The 20715-nt window shown below is 47.7% G+C and overlaps 1 protein-coding gene across 1 annotated transcript in view; it reads left to right on the forward strand.

The window, feature by feature from the left end:
• Positions 1-5889: 5889 nt before the first annotated feature.
• The window catches only part of LOC119454015 (uncharacterized), a 35253-nt gene continuing 20427 nt past the window's right edge, over positions 5890-20715 (forward strand). Inside the window, exon 1 of the mRNA XM_037716034.2 lies at positions 5890-6062. The gene's annotated coding sequence lies outside the window, so the exon portion shown is untranslated. The remainder of the gene's footprint in view (positions 6063-20715) is intronic.

Raw genomic sequence — 20715 nt, forward strand, 5'->3', positions numbered from 1 at the left:
AAATATATATATATATATATATATATATATATATATATATATCATCTGTTATTGCAGCTTTTGGTCGAAGGCTAGATCTCACACTGTGCGCCTATCATCATGATGAGTACATTTTGCGTGTTCAATGAAATATCGATAGACGAAACTTTTTGAGTGCAATTAAGCACTCATTCAGACAGCTTGTATAGTTTTCCTTGCAAAAATACAGATATTCGCGTAACAAAAATACGGAATTATTTCTGTTTCGTGCAGCACAGTGTAGCCACTGTATTATTAAGCGCGAAATGTCCGTAAAACTTAAAACGGGACGCACTTTCCGTATTTTAATCGAAGCTTTTACCTTAATTTTGAAAATAACATATTTTCCATATTTTTACATGCAGTTCCTCCGTATAGTGACGGAAACCCTCCGTATAATAACGAAAATTTTTGGCAGTGAAGCAAATACCAAACAGACCTTTTGTTGTTGGCAATGCAAGCCGCTTTCGTCTGCTAATATAAAGCTAATTAGTCTTCATTTAGCGCCGGGTACTCGCCGGTATCGTTACTGTCGCGGACTCGCCATCGAATGTTTCTTTTCTTCTCCTCATCGCCTTCTAGTTTTCCGTTATTTGACCTCCCATTTTTCTCGAATGGAGTATTCGATTTAACCTCCGAGAGAGCTGCACGCACGACACAAACTGAATGAGGCTCTGCCATTTGGCAATCTGTCCATCCGTCCTACAGTCTATAACGCGTGACACGATGTGCTTCATAAAGGTAACATGATGTCCTATGGGGGTCTATGGAAGGGAATGTGATTTGTTAGGTACTCACGAAATCTTTTGCGGTCAGTACAGGTAACGAAGTGGTCTGGGACCGTATTCTAGAGAATGATTGCATCAGGAAAGAAGGAAGTGTTCATGGCAGATGAGCAGCCGAGTAAACGTGCTATCCCTTTCACTCCTGGCATCGTCAAATGACATGATTTAGAATCGGAATTTTCAGCATGAAAAAAGAACCGAAACTGCTTGTATTTTTCCCGCATCGTACTAATGAAAGTGCTAGTGACATCGCCATGGTTAGTCACGTGACTCTACGGAGCCGTGTCGAACGAGGAAGAAGAAATGACAACAAACATGGATATTTCAGTTTTAATTTATGGCATTAGTATTATAAATTATGCAGTTATGAAAATTAATCTGTCTGTTGTTCTGATTACTAAAATGCACATTAACTGTAGTTTCAGAATGCATATCTAAAAGTTCAGATGCTCAAATCTTGGCCAATCCACCGAAGTGGGTACGAGCCGTGTGCTGAGGACATCATCATCATCATCATCATGGCAGACGCGCCGTCAGGTACGTGTACTTTTTTTCTTTTATAATTGAATAACCCCTGCGTAGTTTACGTTACGGTTTTTTTATAGTTTCTAAACAGATTTCAGAGAACGCATGTACTTGAATAAGCGTCATTGCATGGTGATATTACTTGTAAGAAGATGTTTTTTTCCGTGTGCGGTTTTGACGACAGCAGGGCTTTGTGGTTGTCGGCTTGCCATTGCGTCCGATTTCCTTCGGTGTTTTTTTTTTCTTTTTTTTCAGGCACGCCTATACCGTTGCAAGAGAGTTGTGAGGGCGATGACGTGGCTGGTATCATGGTCGTGTCGAGGACATTGTGCGCGTACTCGCACGAAAGACACCCCTGGAGAGAGCCGGAGGCCGGGGACGGGAGCGGTAGCGCATCGGGTGGTCGACGAGACGGTATCGGACAAGTCGAGGGAGGAAGGCTTGTCTGATGGTGGCTGACGGGCACAGGACGAGATGCGGGTAGCGCTGGCGGTGGGAACTCAGGCAGTGATTCGCTCACCGTGCGGTCAGCCACTGGAAGAGGGTAATAGGCAGCGCCGTAGAAGTTCAGGATGGACTGCTGCAATTCGTCGTATGGGCGATGGAATGCCGAGGTGGAGCTGGAGAGCAAGCGGCAGGACGTCGAGGAGTACCGCATGCTTGAACTCCTGGATCCAGATGTGGCTAAGCTCCAGAGCAGCCTTGAATTGGGCGAACCAGACGCCGACGCAGCGGGACGAGAACGGTGGCAGTGGCGGGTCAAACTGTGGCTCCGGCCAGGTGGCCATGGCAGCGTGTCGCTCGGTGGAAGGCGCGTTCTCCCGGTTTTCTAATGTAAGAGGGACGCGACGGCGGCTGTACGAACCGTGCCGTCGTTCCTACTCAGAAGGGCGAAGGCGGCGAGCCGAGCGGCGACTGCGACGACCAGCGTGGCAAGCTTCTGGAACGATACTGCGCGTGCCGAACTTCCGCCTCGAGCACGCGCTCCGCTTCCTTATTTTTCACTTCTTTGACAGCCGGCGCCAAGGCACCGGCTGAGAGCGCCGACCAAAACGCCCAACGTTGCGGTGTCGGTGGGCGCTACACCGTGTATACCGACAGATTCATTCTATTCTCGCCAGAACTTGCGTTCCAGGCATCTGGAAGAATGCACGGATGCAATTTTCCGTGAACTTGATAATGGAAACTTGTCTGATGTGGAGTGAGAAATCGACGGATCTTCAGACAGCGGTGATGAGTTTGAGCAGCCTGAGCCAGATATTTCACGTTATCAATGCCTCAGTTGTGAACGCACGGCTGGAGCATAGAAGTGATGCAGCTGCACGAGGACTGATGCCTGGCAAGCAACTCGACTTACTGGACTTCACCCTCAATATTACGAAGCACTTGCACGAGCCGACAGCCGGCCAAAGGTGCAAAAGCGAGGAAGGCCGTCACTCTCCCCTCTGGTGACTTCGAAAAAAGCAAGATATGCTGAAAATAGGCCTGTACAAGACGGCAGGTTTGATCAGGTGGCACACTGGCCTCTTCGTACCGACAGCAGGGAACAGCGTTGCAAGCTTGAGGGATGCATAGGACAAACCCGTATCATGTGCGAAAAATGTAACGTGCACCTGTGTCTTGCCAAGGCTCGGAACTGCTTCAGAGGCTTCCACATGAACAATAAGTGAAGTTTGTGTTTGCAATGATTGTGTTTTCCACCTCTGAATAAATTAGCTTTTCACTGTGTTTCGCAACCACTGAGCCCTGATGTGCGGTTTTGACGACATGACTGTAAATCGGCAAATAATAACACACATGACTTATTTTTTGCTCGGGCATGTTTCTGGAGTCCTTGTGGTGTAAAATATGCAAAGCAAAAACATATATGCAAGAAATAGAAAATCCAGGGCTGAAAGGGATAGCAGAGCTGTGACTTATGCTAGAGAAAGTTCGCAATGGTGGATTAAGAAGGTGGTGCCTTGAGCGTGGATTTTAAAAGAAGGATTTCAGCAAACGAAGACGGTGACATGATGCGGCGTGACTTCAGTGTTGGCAGACCAATTGCTTGCTTCAAGGAAGTGGCACTAGTGTACCGTGAATATTGTGAAGTGAGGAAGCGGGTGGCTCGTTTCTAAGAGGATTCCAACGATCTGGCTAGGTAATCTTATAATAGATGCGAGACAGCGGACGCAAATTAGAGTTGTGGATGGACAGATAAATGTCATGTATGCTAACTTGTTTACTTCTGGAGATGCCTGTTTTAAATTTATTTGTGGATGCTCGAGTGAGCGCGCAGCTTTGCGACGTCTGGTTTCGATATTTGTTACCCAAGAGAGGCGATGACGTCAAAATAAGACCCAGATATTTGTAAGATTAATTGGTGCTGATGTTGGCAGAGCTAATGCCATAAGTGGACTGGAAAGGACTGTACTTTCGGGTAAAATACATCGATTTGCATTTGGATAAGTTAAGAGGCATGTGTCATTTTTCGCACCTTGACGAGATGGCATCCAGATCAGGCTGGACGCAAAGAACGTCATCATAGGAGCTTACAGGATTGTAAACTACGCAGTCGTCTGCGAAAAGTCCTACTTTACAAAGTATGCTCGTAGGCAAGTCGTTCACATGGATTAGAAATATTAAAGAGGACAGACAGGCGCCCTGAAGGACGTCCGAAGTCACATCGGTAAGAGGTGAGCGGTGATTGTTTGTAGAAGTGTATTACGTGCGTCCGGTTAGGAATTGTTCAATCCATCGGAGTAAGGTATTGCAATTTCCAAACCTAGAGAGTTTTTGCAGTAAGAGCTTGTGAGGCACCTTGTCAAAAGCTTTTCAATAATCTAAGAAAATGGCGTCGATTTGCAGGTTCCTGTCCATGATAAGCCGAAAGTCGTGGGTGAATTCGGCGAGTTCGGAATCACACGACAAGTGCTTTCGGAAACCATGTTGAAATGGGTAAAAATATTAATTGCTTCCATCTGTTTCGTTAGCCTTGAGGCTATGATGTGTTCTAGTTATTTTGAGGGGATGATTGTTCGGGACATTGGGCGGTAATTGGCAAGGTTCGAGCGGTCACCTGATTTAAAGATAATCAAGATAATAGCTTTGTTCCAGTCACCTGTAACGGTTCGAGTTTCTGGTGATTGATTAAATGGTAAGCAAAGTATTGGGGCTGATATTTCCGAGGTGTTTTTCAAGTTTAATAAATCCAACTATCGTGAACTGCTGCGGCAGGCAAAAAATGGTTCTCGACAGCAGCTGTCATTATGCATGCATCTTCGCCATCTGTGATAGCCCTATAGGACGGGGTGCATGGAGCGCATCACGAATGCGACCTTTATGCTTATATATCTGAATTATTCGATTCACAGTCTTGAGGAGCCTATTCATCGAAGAGCCGATATATCGCTGTGAATAAACTGTAAGTGAAAGGTCAACACAGAGCTTCTTTGATCATGGGGGAACTCTAGCCACTATAGCATTAGGCGGCACATTGAACGTCTGCAAAGGATGCTCGGCTTTTTGTATTCGGCATTGCATGCGGAACAAGTCTGAAGACAAAAACAAAACGAGAAACGACCCTAATCCTTGACTTAGGTGTCTGCTATTGGCACTCGCACCTCGGCGTTGGTATACCCTGGTGTATTGTTTGGGTTAACTTCATGTTTTCCTTGTGTTACCTTTGTGTTATTAAAGTGAAGTACGACACAGACACAGAGAATAATGGTGAATCCTTGATGTAAACGATGTAAACTACACAACACTACATTAGGCCCGGCGCCCTCCTCGTTGGAAACACGATGGTACACAACCCTTGGCCTGGCGTCCTCGTCGTCTACTTTCACGACGAACGGAACGCGCAGGGAAACCGAGTTCGGAAAAGAGAGCGAACGGAACTGGCGGAAAACCGCCACGCACATGGAGCCAAACCATTACGGATGCGGTGGGTATCTAAAGTGTACGATTGTGTGCTTTGGTGTACAGCAATTTGACTTCCCTTAATTGTTTCTAAGTATTGCTCACACTTAATAGGCTCTTTACTATACTAAACCTGTGCTCTAATCTCATATCTATCATCAACCATAAGTACGAGTGGAACCATCGATTTCTGCCTGTTTTTATTTTTCTGATTTATTTTTAATTTCGTCCCACCTCTGTAACAAACCGTATGTCGGTCCCTAACCGGAAGTTGCTGCGCAATAAACAAGAGTGTCACTCGGTGCTCGTGCCACTAGTAAATGGACACGCCCCCATAGCTATGTACGTTTTTCAATGCGAAGCATTTCTTCGCGAATATTTGCCACTTTGTGAGTATCTATCTATCTGGCCGCCTACGTCTTGGTGCTATCATGGTCGTTTCGTTAACTTGGTAGGCTCCCCTCACACTGCTTCGCGTAACATAGATTCCCACGAAGCGTGGGATCTGCCGGCTTTTGTTATCTGTCCTGTTCTTTTGAAGCACCGATTTTTGAAGAAGGGGCAAACTTAAAATGCCGAAAGCATCAGCTCACAAGGCTCACGAGCCTCTCCAGTGACGTGATGCGCGCGGCAAAAAGACATACTCGCCAAACGTGTACTGCGCATGGTCAATGCTTCCAGCGATTGCCGTTACGCAGCGCTGACAGTGCCGTCGGTCATACGGTCACGCGCTCTCGTGTTCACCGTGTTCACCCTCACTGTCCTCATCACTGTACCATAGACTACCAATAGCGCTGTCGGCTCTCGTGAACGGCCTTGTTTCCGACAGAGACGGTTAGTGAAGGAATTTTTTTTTCTTGTTCCTGACGCCATCTTACAATGCTTGCTTTAAGAAGTGTTCCATTTTGTGTTGTAGTACGTCTGTTGTTGCCGTGATAGTGGCCTTGTAACACTCTAGGTAGCTCACGGCTTACGGCGTTCCGTTAAGGCGCGGTCACATTATAGGCCGACACTGATAAAAAGCCATTGACTGAGTGGTCAGCTTATCGTGGTCCTGACATAGATATCGTCATACTAGCCCGACTGCTACGTCGTCGCGACAGTCGTACTGGGAAGACATTCGTTCCAACGACGAAACTACTCTGCCGACCGTCGTCTTACCAGTCGTCGCGAGATCGGTCACTGAGCGAGAACATCGCACCAACAAAGAAATTTTCGCAGCAACTACACATGCATATATGTTTATTCGCGTTTGAGATAGGCCTGAATACGCTTCCGAAGTTGTAGTGCACGTTTGTCATCTGTTGCGTACGTCCACGCTGAGGTTGGGCCAGAGTCATCACTCGGCGCATGTTAGGCTTAGCACGTGGACGCAATAGCCGACAGACTGACCTAAACTCCCGGTCACACTAGGCCGACACGACGCCAATGTTTGGCTGCCCAATTCAGTAGAGTTCAATTATGGCCATATTGATATGAAATGAACTACTTTTCATTTCGTACGGTGCGCGCACAAGCGGGGACATGACACGAAAATCGAGAACCCCCTATCATCAGACAGCTCAGCAGCCATTGGGCTGGAATATCAATGCGAATATGTGCTTCAATTCAAACACGCGTTACAGGAACCTCATGTGGGCGCACTTGTTCCCAGCTCACCTCTACATCACTCACATCCCGTATGTTCCTCCGGTGGCGTTAAACACCACGATTTCCTTTTGGACTGGGACGCCTTGCAGTTAAAGCGGACGATTGCAAATTTATTGGAAACAAAAGCTACTCCGCCGCACAAGCAATGCTTTTAAAGGTCTCCACTCGTGCATTTCAAGCAGAGAAGATATGTGTATGCTGACAATGAAGGGACACAAAGGACAGAGCGGGAAGCACTTGTAGTACGTCAGACCCACGCGATTCGTCGTAGGGCCAGTTGGTATGGTGGCCCTTCCGACTGGGAACTAGTTATAAAGTTCTACGACGTTGTTGGTGGTACAGTTGGCCACACTTCTGTCTAGCGAACTGAATCGATGCACTGCAATGCAAAGAAGTTGATTTGTGTGCGTTCCTGGCCGGTTTGAATCGTAATGCTTGCGACCAGTAGCAGCCACAAAATACTGTCTGGCGATGCAGCATTTAGCAGGCACCTTGAACATGGCAGCTGTCTTATTACCGTGTGTTTTCTGGCAGAAAATGGTCGATGTGCTGCACGTCGTATTCAACACCGGGTGATACCTTGCGACTCGTCCTTTGGTGCACCGCTGTAACGACGCGGGAGTGTGGCCTACTTGCAGCTGCACCATTTATGATATGAAAGAGGAGAGCGCATGGCTCTTAATCAATGGTCGGCCTCACGGCGGTACGTGACGCTCCGCCGCGCATGTGCACCGCTCTCAACGCGGATGTCCTGCCCACACTTGCTGGCAGCTTTCTGTGGCAGTGAAGGGACAGCTGTAGAAGGGCGTAGCTTCTGCATATGTGTTACCACGCCAAGTTGTACCCCAGCGTTTGGCTGCTCTTTTGGTTTCTCGCAACCGTGGCTGAATCGACGCTGCTTCCACGTGGACCGTATAGCTTTTTCCCTGATGCGGAAGGAAAAAGCCGCAAAATTAGTGAACTTTGGGGCTCGTCGTGTTTGTTTTGTTTATAAGGTGTTGGTTTTCTCTTACACAGCTTAATCTAACACGGATGAAAATGTGAATCCCACTCACTTGTGCGTACTTTGCCGCCGTAGCTTTCCCTTCATTGAGACAAATTAGTACGCCAGTATATACGTATATTAACTGTCGTGAGCAAAAATAACGGACCCCTGCGAGCGCTAACCGAATTGCATCATTGCGCCGCTAACTCATCGGCGCTTGGGCTGGCCCGGGCTCAAGACCTGCTCATGTTGGTTCCATATATAGTAGACGCCGGTATATCCGTTCGTTCTGCCCGACGCGCCGCGCTATTGTGAGTTCTGCGTGAGTCACTGCTGTATGGCGAGCAAGGCTTAGCGGTAGCTCGGCCACATTACGTCGCGGCTAGCGCCATGGGTCACTGCGCGCCAACCGTGACGTTATCAGTGTTACTTCACAAGGTGCCGCTATTTCGTGATCCTGCCGAGCAGTACACGCGGCAGGCAGAGGCTCCTGGCGCGAAACTGAGACAGCTGTAGGGGAGCTAATCATCAAATGAAAACAATTAGGCAAGCCAGATAGCGCGCTGCGTGAGTCTCGACACTACGTGACCCCAGCGCCGAGGTTCTATACTCGTGGACAACTTTCTGTGGCAATGAAGTGAAAGCTACGGGCGCGTGGATGCTGCAGATCTGCTACCGCGCCAAGTAGCCCGGCAGCATTTCAGTGCTTTTGGTTGCTCGGAAGAGACGCTGAATCGACGCAGCTTCCAAGGTAGATATACCTGGTAGCGAAGCTTAATAGAAGCGCATACGTTAAAACATGGCGGTTCATCGGTGGTTCATGGGGCTTAGCGCCATCTGTGTGTGGAGGGAACACTTCCGGCGGAAGAAAAATAATGTGACGTCATATTCGTTAAAAACAGAACTGACGTCATTTTCTTCTCAAAGGTGCGAAATTTGTTTTCGGAGGCCTGCTACTATAGCTGTATATTCAAATTCCCCGCCATACGACTTGATGCGCGTTCCGAGCTTTCAGCGCAGAAAGCAATGCAGGAAAAGGTCAGCCGTACGGGTGTCGAAATCGCATCCCTGCACAGAACATACTTTCTTTGGAGGCCGACGAACGCTTTGGTCGTAGAATGCTCGTCCTTTCATCGGACGCCAAGCCCGTCGACCAGCGCTGTCGCACGAAAACAACTAAATTAAACACTTATCTGGCGGTTGCAACTTACTGCTTTTGACTGAATAAGTTGAGAAACAATGATCCTACCCGCGTCACCAAATTCAGACAAACTTCGGCAAGCAAAACAACACATGTGAGGGGGGGGGGGGCGTATTGTAACAGGTTAGCTTTACGAGCGCGCCTTTCTGCACACTTCAAGAGCTGCATTGCATTGCAAGTGATAGCGGCTACAACGCCCGCCGCTATCGGTGAGCGCTCTTATACGGTGGGTGCTGAACAAAGGTACTTATTGATAATGATCAAGTAAAACAGAACTGCCTTTTCTTTTCTCGCCATCTGTATATAAAATTGATTAGGAACTTTATATTCGTTGAATGAATCTGACTGTGTCTCTTTATTTATAAAACGCTTTTTTTCTTTCCCAATGTTTGTTCCCTCCAAACATAGTCGCGCTTCAATCGCTGCTCCCATAACCACCCTTGTTGATGTCGGTGACAATTCGTTCTGAACCGCTTTTCGCCCGAAGCTTCGCGACCTATGTGAATCGACCTTGCAGCTTCCACGTGCGGCGGTTTCGCGTTTGCCCAGGCGCGGAAGGGAAAAGCCGCAACAAGTAAACTTTTACTCTCATTGGTGTGTTCTGTCTCATTTAACTGTTGCTAATGAGTTGTTTGTTTTGTCTTGCCCTGCTTAAACCAACGTGGATTAAAACGCGGGACTCTTTTCAGAAGCGCTCTCACTTGTGCGCGCTCTGCCTCCGTAGCTTTCCCTTCATTGCCACAGAAAGTTGTCCGCGAGTATAGGCAGTGGAATGCTGCAATAGGTGACCCGTAAAACGAGCAATCGCAGGGAATTGTGGGACGCGCCGTCTACTAGCAGCTTCCGGTTCGACGGACGACGCGGCGGCATGCCCGGCGCACGTGTTTTTCTACGCGGTTTCAACTTTCAGTCGTGCGAAGCTTTCCGTCCGCTTTGTTGACCAGCAATGTCGTATCATTCTTGCAGATGATTTCTAGGTTTCATTTCACTCTGGGATAACGAGCCAAGAAAGGGAAGGATGCGCTTTTATTCATAAATGAACTCTGGTTTTCGTTTCGGCGACCTTTTTTGTTTCTGCTAGGTTTAGCTCTACGACACTTGCCGTTGCTTGGACGCACCGTCACTGACTGCTCTTCCTGCGGGTCAGTCAGGCAAGTGAAAAAGTTATCGTTATCCGATAAATTATCAAGCGCACAGAATCATTACTTAGAAAATCGGGTGCTGAGGCGATGGCTACAGCGGTGCATGCTGTTCTGTGATCGTAGCTAGAAACCGATATCGTCGGTATAACGGCGCAGCTAGCGCTGAAAATGACAACTTTGCGCGCTGTCAACGGCATTTCTCGGTCGAAACTCTAGGTTTATTTGAAGTGGTACGTAGTTAGACGTTCTCGATTTTTTTTTTCAATAATGGCCGTATCGCCGTCCTATTACGTCTGCGCATTATCTCTATCTGTGCTGCAATGGCTAAGGAGGGCTAGTTGGGTACGAGTATTATGGATGTATCTCGCTGTGTCCCGCTTAAATTCGCGCCGTAAAACCTCGTTTCATAATACCGCTATATGTGCATGTGAGTACTGACATAGTTCTGGTTGCCTGAGTCAATGTTAGAGAAAGAAATATCATGGGGAATCATTCCGTGTCGGCCCTTGCACAGCTAATCGCCTCCTGATAAGTGTCACTGTACGTTCATTTTCTTTTTGTTCACGGATGGTCTCTGCCTTGTCACAGTTTTGGAAGTGGCAACCATTCCTGTGATGTTTGTGCACAGCTAACTCAGCAAGGGTTGCTGCAAGGCAGTAGCCGACGATGGTTTTGCTAGGCACCTGCAACCGGGTAATCTTCGAGTGGGACAAAGCCGGACTGCAAGCGCAAGTGGCTCAGTCAGCTAAGGCGTTGCGCTGCTGAGCACGAGCTCGCGGGATCGAATCCCGGCCGCCGGGGCCGCATTACGATGGAGGCAAAATGCGAAAACGCCCGTGTGCTTGCGTTGTGGGGCATGTTAAAGAACCCCAGGTGGTCAAAATTAATCCGGAGCCCTCCACTACGGCGTGCATCATAACCAGAACTGGTTTTGGCACGTAAAACCCCAGAAAGAACGGACTGCAAGCGCATCAATGAAATTCAACGGCGAAACCGTTGCGGCGAATGCGCTAATTCGAACCGGAAGCAGCTAGCAGACGGCGCATCCCACAATCCCTCGCTATTTTACGGGTCACCTATTCGGCATGCGCTCTCAGAAGGTTCGTTACTGTTGCCAGACCTCTGCTCGCGCTGAATGTTTTGCTCCATCAGGCCCGCCGCGCTAATCGCTTCGCGATATCTGCCTGAGCTGCCGCTGCCTGACACGGATGGCTCGGCGGGATATAGCAGTCGCAACGCTTTCGTTGCAGCTGACGCGCTAATATCTCCCAGCGCAACCTAAGAGCGTCAAGGCTAGGAAAATGACGGCGGCTCGTGCAAAATAGTGATAACGCTGCCTATATAGGACGCTGTCATGCTAACGAAGTGTTTTAATGTCAACAATTCTGCATTGCTCCTCTCTTTTCGTGGAACCTATTTTTATTTCCTGTTACTAAAAATACTCTCGGGGTCAAATAAAAATCACGGGGGAGTGGGCTATAAACAGTGTTGGGGCCAGGTCCGACGAGGCGGCGTAGCGAAAAGCTAGAAAAGTTGTAGCCCAAATGTAGCCAAACAGAAAAAAGTGCAAAATAATTCGTAGCCAAATATAGGCATTTTTATTTGCAGTTTTATTTGTGTATAGGTTTTCACATTCGACTACGGCAATCCTTTTTTGCACAACCCGTCGTAACAAACTCTCCGTGCCGCCGTGACGGTCGGCCCTCGATATCAACAGCGACATCATGCTTGCACAGAACACTTTTGGGTTGGCCCCGGAAGCTCTTAAGTTCCAGCGAATCGCTGCAGAGGGCGAAATCAGTGCTTTTATTTTATGACAGATAGTACTAAGTTATTATTTTTACTTATTTACGGTAATATTAACTACGAACTCTGCTTTTTAGCTATCGTGAACGCAAAATAATGTTCAGCATCATCGATCTGCCTACGGCGTAGAAATTCAGCGATCTGCGACGGCGACGTGCTCACGGCTTCTTTTTTTATGAGCTATAACAAGTATTTCGTGCTATGATATCTAGCGTTGTCTCATCGTTGTATCTTGTTTTGTGGATTTTTTTTTCAATTAGCTTGGCCCGGATTATCTGGGACACACACTAGAGCACTGCATGGGCTCGGGCTTACCCGAAAGCCCGGGGCCGGCCCGCCCCGTGGGCAGGGCCGGGCAGGGTAGAGCAGATTTTTCACGTGCTCGGGCCGGGCTCGGGCATGGCGTGTGCTTTTTGACCCGGGCCCCGGCCGGGCTCGGGCTTTCTGGTGGTGTGCATGTAACGTGCAGCGAGTTATTCTCGGGCGTCTCAACTCTGAAAAACATGTATTTTTTGGTCTCGGGCCGGGTTCGGGCCAGTTTCGAGCCGGGCTCGGGCCGGGCTCGGGCCTAAGGTAGAGGGGTGGCGGGCCGGGCCGGGCGGGTAACGTAGATTATTTCCGGGCCCGGGCCGGGCCCGGGTCTCACCATAAATGTTTTGATCGGGCTCGGGCGGGCCGCCCAACGTAAAAACGGGCCCGGGCCGGGCTCGGGCTGAAAAAATCGACCCGTGCAGTGCTCTAACACACACTACCTATATAGTGTCCATTTACATCAACCTGGCCGCCATCTTAGGTCTCTAGCACGCCAAGAACATGCGTTAAGAAAAGGGACAGATAACAGATGCCACTCACTATCTTAATCGGTGTAAGCGAAGCTTTAAAAGATTACTTCGCAAAAGGGCACACCAGTCTAAGAAACGCGCAGTGGTTTTCAGCGACGAGCACGTCCCGAACTACTCGCTCGAAATAGTAAAAGCCGCGACGGCACACAAAGAGCAAAGGTAAACAACAAATTGATAACAGTGGTAATGCTGTGAAAACCGGTTAGTTTCAAAAAGCAAACCATGTTGATGGCTAATAATGTTTTAGAATAGGGGACCCTAAAGTTTGGGAACCCAAAGAGTTTTGCGGGTGTTAGCGTTGGGGCATGCAGGAGTGAAGAGTTTTGGAACAGGCGTTTTGTGTTTGCGGATAGCGTATTGAGCTTGTAGCGTCACTACGGCGTCAAAGAAAAGCTGTTATAAATAATAAAATAATTGTGTAATTTTATGACAAGAGAATTTAGACTTTCGTGTTTTCGTGTTTAATTACAATTTAGAACTTATTCTATTAGTAGCATGCAACTTGTTGCGCTTAGTTTTCAGTAACCAACTTTACGTACCTTCACCCAGCCAAGTCAATCCGTGTTAGGCCTACGAGCCATGAAATCGACAACTGAATTCGGAATCAGCGGCGTGTATGAATCAATCTTCATTACACATGTTAGTTGAGAGAAAACGATAACCGCAATCACTTCTAGCGTACGAACTCAACACGTTACCACGAATCGAGCCCAGTTTTGTGCTAGGTTAGAGCCGTCACTCGGATGGGCGCGGCCATGATTGTTGACGAAAGCTTTTGTGGCAGCTTTTGGGGCTCCCGCTAAATCGATGAAGTAGCGTGCCCGACGCAAAACCAAAACACAGTTGGCGTCTTGAGCATGTGCAGTGGCTTCGACGCTATTTCTTTGGGGCCCCAAAACGTTTGAGGCCCCTATTCTAAAACTCTCTAATAATTGCTGGGGTTTTACGTGCGAAAACCACGATATGATTGGGAGGCATGATGCAGAGGGGGACTCCGGATTAATTTTGGCCACCTCGGGTCCTTTAACGTAAACACAAATCTAAGTACGCGGATGTTCCTGCACTTCGCCTTGATTGAAATGCGTCCGCCGTGGCTGGGAATCAAACCCGCGTCCTCGAGCCAGCATCACGACACCTCACAAGCTAAGCTAACACGGTGGGTGAAGTTCATGTGACGTGGTGCACTGATGTCATCGTGGCAAACTTGTTTCGATATTAGCAGAATGAGTATCTGCATCTGTGACGTTACGGGCACACCATCTAGAAGTAAACTCGCCAGAACCCACCTTTGGCTTCGGGTCTTGCTCCTATTTTTTTTTATACGGTCTCGCATACTTGGCCCACTTTCTCATGTTTGGATTCCCCTCTCTGAGGAGGATCCAATCTTACGTCCAACCTATCGAAATGAATCTCGAATGTAAGCACGAAGAAAAATTTATCTAGCAGGAAAAGGAAAATGGCAGTAAAGATTCGCACCAGAAACGTGGAGTAGATCAAAAGCTGTGCCCGGCGCGATACTTCACCCGGAAGACATGGCCATGAACACACTGGGGCTTGTCATCCACCCGTGCTTCCCTTCTTTCATGTCGGCGCCACAATCGCCCGAAGGCCCCGACCCTATGTTATTGCTCTCCCTTCCTGAGCATAGCCATGTTAGTACAGTGTACTGTGAAAAGCCCACTACTCCCAGGTTCATCCCGATGCCAGGGGATCGGGCGCCTAACAGTCAAGCAGGGTGTATGTTTAAGTGCATCAAAGATCAAAGCCACTGGCGCAGACAACGACCCAGAGAGGGAAGGGAAGGCGGGTGGGGGGTCATTTCGCGCACGCACAGCCACGTGGCCGGCTGAGCCAGCTAAAACATAGACTTCGAGATTGGCTTCTACCCGATCAGAGACACCTCTGGAGCGTGGATTGTGGGGCCAATTATAGCCCAAACAAAGCCAAGTCACAGATTTTCAGTAGCCCAAATATAGCCACATAGCCAACTCGTCCAAGTCGACGCCAAAATGTTTTTCCCGTAGCCCAGTTGGGCTATATATAGCCAAACCTGGCAACACTGGCTATAAACAATAAAAATGTCGTATTGTACAATGACACTACAATTCGTCATAATCTTGAGTGGTGAGAATCGGGCTTGGACGGCGCTTCCAATCCTTCGCTGTACTATCGACGCCAAATGAAACGCGAACAGCACAGCACGTGCACGAAGCATAACTGAAGGTATTCGCCGCGAGATCGATCTACAGGTGGCAGCACCGCCGCCGCGTTAGTGTGAATGGACGCTCGACGGCGCTGATATAGAAATGTACACGGTGGCTTTCCGCTCGGAACGATATAGCCTTGTTTTCTGGTAATAAACGCGCTGACTGCTGAGATTTGATCTTGTTTTGCCGTCCAATGCTGCATTTTCGCGTGATATGCCCAGCATGAACGCTTCTATTTACTTGAATCAAGAACGAACTGTCATTCATTGGAAGTGGCAATCCGTCACAGTCTGTTTCAGCACTTTCTGGGGGCTTTTTGTGTAAGGTTTACTTGCGTTCCGCCTATTCGGTTTACTGCGGAAGGTAATAATATCCGCATTCTCTGGGAATTTCGTACTGGTTTAAAAAAGGTTTGTGTGTGAACTGCCGTGGTGGCTTATAGTGGCTAAGGCATTGCGCTACTAAGTTCAAGGGCGCGGTATCAAATCCCGGCTGCGGCGGCCGCATTTCGATGTGTGTGAAATACAAAAACGTCCATGTAGTGTGCATTTGGAGGATGTTATGAAACCCCAGGTTCTCAAAATTAATCGGAAAAATTATGGGGTTTTATGTGCCAAAACCACGATCTGATTATGAGGCACGCCGTAGTGGGGGACTCCGGAAATTTGGACCACCCGGGGTTCTTTAACGTGCACCTATATCTAAGTACACGGGTGTTTAAAATTAATTGGCAGTCCCTCACTACCGCGTGCCTCATAGTGAAATCGTGCTTTTGGCGCGTAAAAGCCTGTAATTTAATTTTCTAAAACGTCAGTATTTCTGTACAACGAAAGTGTAGTAGCAAGTTAACACTCTACATCACCGACTCTACGCATTCGTCTGTTTTGTTGTTTTTTTGTTGATTTTTTTATTGGCTGTAAAATGCAAACAGCCCTACTGAAAATGCCCCGTATTCCCCGTAACTCCTATGTCCAATAACATCATATGACATAAGAAAAACGGGTTTTTCTGTTTCATATAAGATTATTGGACATGAGAGTTATGGGGCATATGAATTTTTAATAGGGAGGTAATGAGTTCAATTAAGCAAGCTAGGCCACTATGAATGACAGTACGTTAGTAGGATCATCAGGTTGCTTCAGACAAGAATATTTTTATCGCCCTTGCACTGTTGCACGCACTACTGCGATGCGACAAAGCTGTAATTACTTGAGGAGCTAGAATCGTTAGGTTGTTTTATTTCGGCTAATAATTGAATGGCCACTGTCTTGCGTCAAAATAACAATGCCACAATGAAGTGCAAAAGGAAATTGTAATAGTCGCCTTTAACTAAGTTCTATGACGTACAAAGTACAAAAGCCTGGGTCTTAATTGCTAGGTAAAATGAATTAACCGTAGTGGTATCAGAACCACATTAATAGAACACCTCTGGTCGCTTACAGAAAATGTGAGCCATGCAATTGTCGCAATGATCACAATGTAGTTACCGTAAAAGACAGAGTATGACGTAATATGATATGAGTGAATGCCTACTATTTTCTTTCACTGCTGAGTGATGTTCACGCCATCCCATTCAAGTTTCGAGGTATCACAGATATTGCGACATATAGCGACATCTCACTAAGCGCAGCGCTGTCTTGCTGCTACCACTTAATTTGTTATAAAAAATGTGATGCACTCGAAAAACGAAGCGATAATAAAATTTGATTGTGGCGAGCGGAGGGCGCGACAGTGGCACATTGCGCGCTCGGCACGGGCAGGCACTGATCTTACTACGACACTAAGACGATAGCGCAGAAAAATGCAGACGAGCATTTGCGACCGTGCTACAACCACGGAAGAAACGACCTTTAAAGATATTCACGCCGTACACGTACATTCAAACACGTAGCGCATAGCAGACGACGTGCGATGCAATCGACACTATCCGTGCTCCAGCCAGTGCCTGCGAGGCGGCGATTCTGCTCGATCTCGCGGCCAAAAGTCCGCGCCGTCAGCCAACCAGTCATCATTATTTAGAGGCATACACATTAGATTTGACTGCACAGTGCGATGATGAGCGCCCTGTACTGCGATATTTTTGGGTTTCGGTTCTCCTTTAGTTTGAAAACGAAAAAAAAACAGATCACAGAAAACTGAAGCGAAATATCGCTGTGTATAGGGTGCGTATTTTCGCACAGTGCGGTCAAACGATGTGCGCGCCTCTAAATGGTGATGACTGGCCGACGGCGCGCACTGTATACCTTCAGCTATGCTCCGGGCACGCGCTCCGCGGTTCTCGTTTCATTTCATGCCGATACCACGCGGAAAGGACTGCAACGAAGTATTAGTTCAGCATAGTGAGATGACAACCTTGCGAGAATTACCTAGCCGTTGTGAAATGTAATCATAACGGCCACGGAGGCCGCAGTTCGATGGGGGGGTGAAATGCGAAAACACCCGTGTACTTATATTTAGGTAGTGTACTAGAATACGGTCGAGTGGGACGAGCGGCTGGGGGGCACATGCTTCGCCATGAGGCGCCCGATGTGGAAAAATACTGTGGCGGCGCTGCTATCAAAGTGGATTGGGCCGCATCAAGGTTGCGCCGTTGGAAACTGCTGGCGATACAGTTCGGCAGGGTCATTCGTACTAATTCGCGCGCTGATATTTGCGTTCAGACCGCTCAAATGGTGTTCATAATTGCATATAACACGTATTTATGCCTTAAGAATTCCTTGCTTTCTCTTATTTATTTTATTTATTAATGCCGCTCTGTGATGCGCGTGCATTGCAGCCGCAGTGTCGGCTTTCATTCTACTATGTTATTGTATGGTTCCTTGGAAAACGAATTTTTTTGTCGTTCTTCAAGCAGCATGTGTCTCTCATGTGTATTGTTGCGCATATAGCTTTTCCATCAGTAGGTCTTTGGAAAAACAGACGGAGAAACACATGTATCCTTTCTGCTTGCTGCTTGAAACAAGTATACAGCATATCTGCGCCATCAGGCGCCTTGTACTCAGATTTACGGGAAGCATTGTTATGGATAAAAAAAGAGTAAACTGCAGCGCAACATTCCATTCAAGTATCCGCCTTCGTCGCCCAACAGGATGCGGAGTAATTGGTACGGGTTCAATTATTACGGTAGCACCACGAGCGCCGAAAACAGTTTCAGTTAGTCATTCTATATGCTCATCTTTGGCCACATAAGCCGTGCGTGGAATTTTTTTTCCTGTCAATACTTCAAAAAAAAAAAGGAAAGAAAACGGGCGCGGTAGCCTAATTAGTGGCTATATATAGTAGATACGGCGTTGGGCTGCTAAACTCGCGGGTTCAATCCAGGTCGCGGAATTCGACGAGAGCGAAATGGAAACACACTCGTGTGCTGCTATTTAGGTGCGCGTTAAAGAAGCCCGGGTGGTGAAAACTATACCTCATAATCATATCGTGGTTTTGCCACGTAAACCCAACAGAGAAAAGCATGTGGCTGCGTTCTTCGGCTCTTTTCTAGGGGTGTAAACAAAATAGCTGTAAATTATTTTGGGGTCTGATTTCCAAGAAAAACATGTTACGCTTATCCTATATTTCATACATATATGTAATGCCATTCCCAAATATATGACCGCTGAACTCAGCAGCTTGTATATTATAAACGATGTAATACCTCACATACACGTAGAGATATGTGCAGATCTGTTGCGTTCGTTGAATATAGTTGTGTGGTACCACATGGAACACCCAATTTTAATGGGTTGCAAACATGGTGAGACTGTCAAAAAAGTATTCTTAGCCTGAATGAAGTTAGCAGGTATACAGGCTGCCCCCAAACGGGAGCGGTTATATTGAATGACAGCTGGGAACTAGTTAAGCAGAACTTATTAACACCCGTGCTTTAATTCTCTCAGGAATTGCACCTCTGCGCAACAGCCATGACTTCCCGGTAGCACAATCATTAGGAATACCAGTCCTCACAATGAAGCTTGCATCGGTCACTCACCTTTGAGGCTTCAATGGTGCTGGAATGCGTTACATTCAAACGGAAACCACTATTCGGCGTCGTACAGTATATTAATAGCACTTGCGTATATATACAGGGTGTTTCAGCGAACACTTTGAAAAGTTCTTAAAGGTTGCCTGTGGCAGATAGCAAAATTCTAGTTCATGAGCTGGTCTACTCGAAGAGGCGGACATTACTTACACAAGTATTTGAAATGCCTAATCGAATAATTAACAAACATTCACTAATTAGGTTTCTAACTAATTACCTGATGGCCCATATTGCAATTTACCAATTGTAGCCGTGGAGTTCGCAAGGCGCATCCACTTGGACCGAATTCTCGGAATGACACCAGTTTCGAGATATTAATTACCGAACTTTGCGGAGAAATGCATTGGCGTTGCAGTTAGTTTCTTAACAAAACGTCGCTTTATGCATTGAAGCCAGCACAAAATTAACTGTTGGCTGAAACACGCTGTATATATAAGACGGTTTTGCCTGCTATGAATATTATTTCTGCGAATGCGAGTTTTATGTGCAGTATTCACTGGTAAGTTTGTTTGTAACTGCATACACGTGCTCTTATTCCGGTCGGCAGTGAGTGAGTGAGTACGAACTTTATTGAGGTCCTGAGGAGAAAGAATTAAAGCGGGGCCGGAGGCCCCGCCAATCGATCCGGTGGCTCCACCCAGGTCGGGGCCAGTAGACAGTCCTTCGGCGACGGCCCGGGCCCTCTGGACAGCCTTGAGCTGAGCGATGAGCTCTGTACTTCTGAGCGCTGAGTCCCAGGAGGACTGGTCAGGAAAGTCCGTGCCCGCGTTGGCAGGGCACAGCCAGAGCATGTGTTCTAAGTTGTATTCGTGGCCGCAGTGTGGGCATGCAGTAGGAAGGTCAGGGTTGATCCTGCTTAGTGTTGTTTGTGTGATGTATGTGCTAGTCTGCAACTGTCTGTAAGTGACGGCCTGTGCTTTTTTGAGGTTTTGGTGAGGAGGAAGAAAAATTCTTCGTGCTAACCTATGATTTGAAGTGATTTCGTGGTATGATACAAGCGGGTCTTTGTTGTCTAAATCCCTCCAGGCTGGGTTGAAGCGAGGGGGCGGACCGCAGACGCGGAATGTAAGTTCTCGCGCCACTTGGTGTGCCCGCTCGTTCGGATTAGTCAGGAGGTCCGGAAATGTTGCCCATGTGGGCCGGGAACCATGTGATGTGTGGGGACGTGAGGTTATCTCCTCCCGTTTCTTGGAAGATTTTGTTGACCACCGTAGCTGCTTTCCTAGAGACGAGGGCCGCCGAGGTTCTCACGGCTGTTCTTGAGTTCGAGTAAATGATGGAGGCTTCTTTGCAGCTTCGAAGGGCCACCGCGATGGCCATTTCTTCTGCTTCGTGAGTGAAGTTGGTAACCACCGTGGCTGCGTTGACGAGTGATCCATGGGCGTCCACCACAGAGACCGCGTATGCGCCTCGATTCCAATATCTTGCCGCGTCAACGAAGAGGACTTGCGTTTCGTGACGATTAATGTTGCCAAGGATTGCCTTCGCTCTCGCTTTTCGCCACCCTTCGTTGTGGGTCGGGTGTATGTTTCTTGGGATTGCATCAACGGTTATTGACCTCTTGGTATTTGTCCATAGTTGCGACCTCCCTGGTGGCATGAAGAGGGGCTGTATGTCTGCTTCTAGT

This window comes from Dermacentor silvarum, chromosome 1 (genome assembly GCF_013339745.2).
Source record: "Dermacentor silvarum isolate Dsil-2018 chromosome 1, BIME_Dsil_1.4, whole genome shotgun sequence".
Classification (NCBI taxonomy): domain Eukaryota; kingdom Metazoa; phylum Arthropoda; class Arachnida; order Ixodida; family Ixodidae; genus Dermacentor; species Dermacentor silvarum.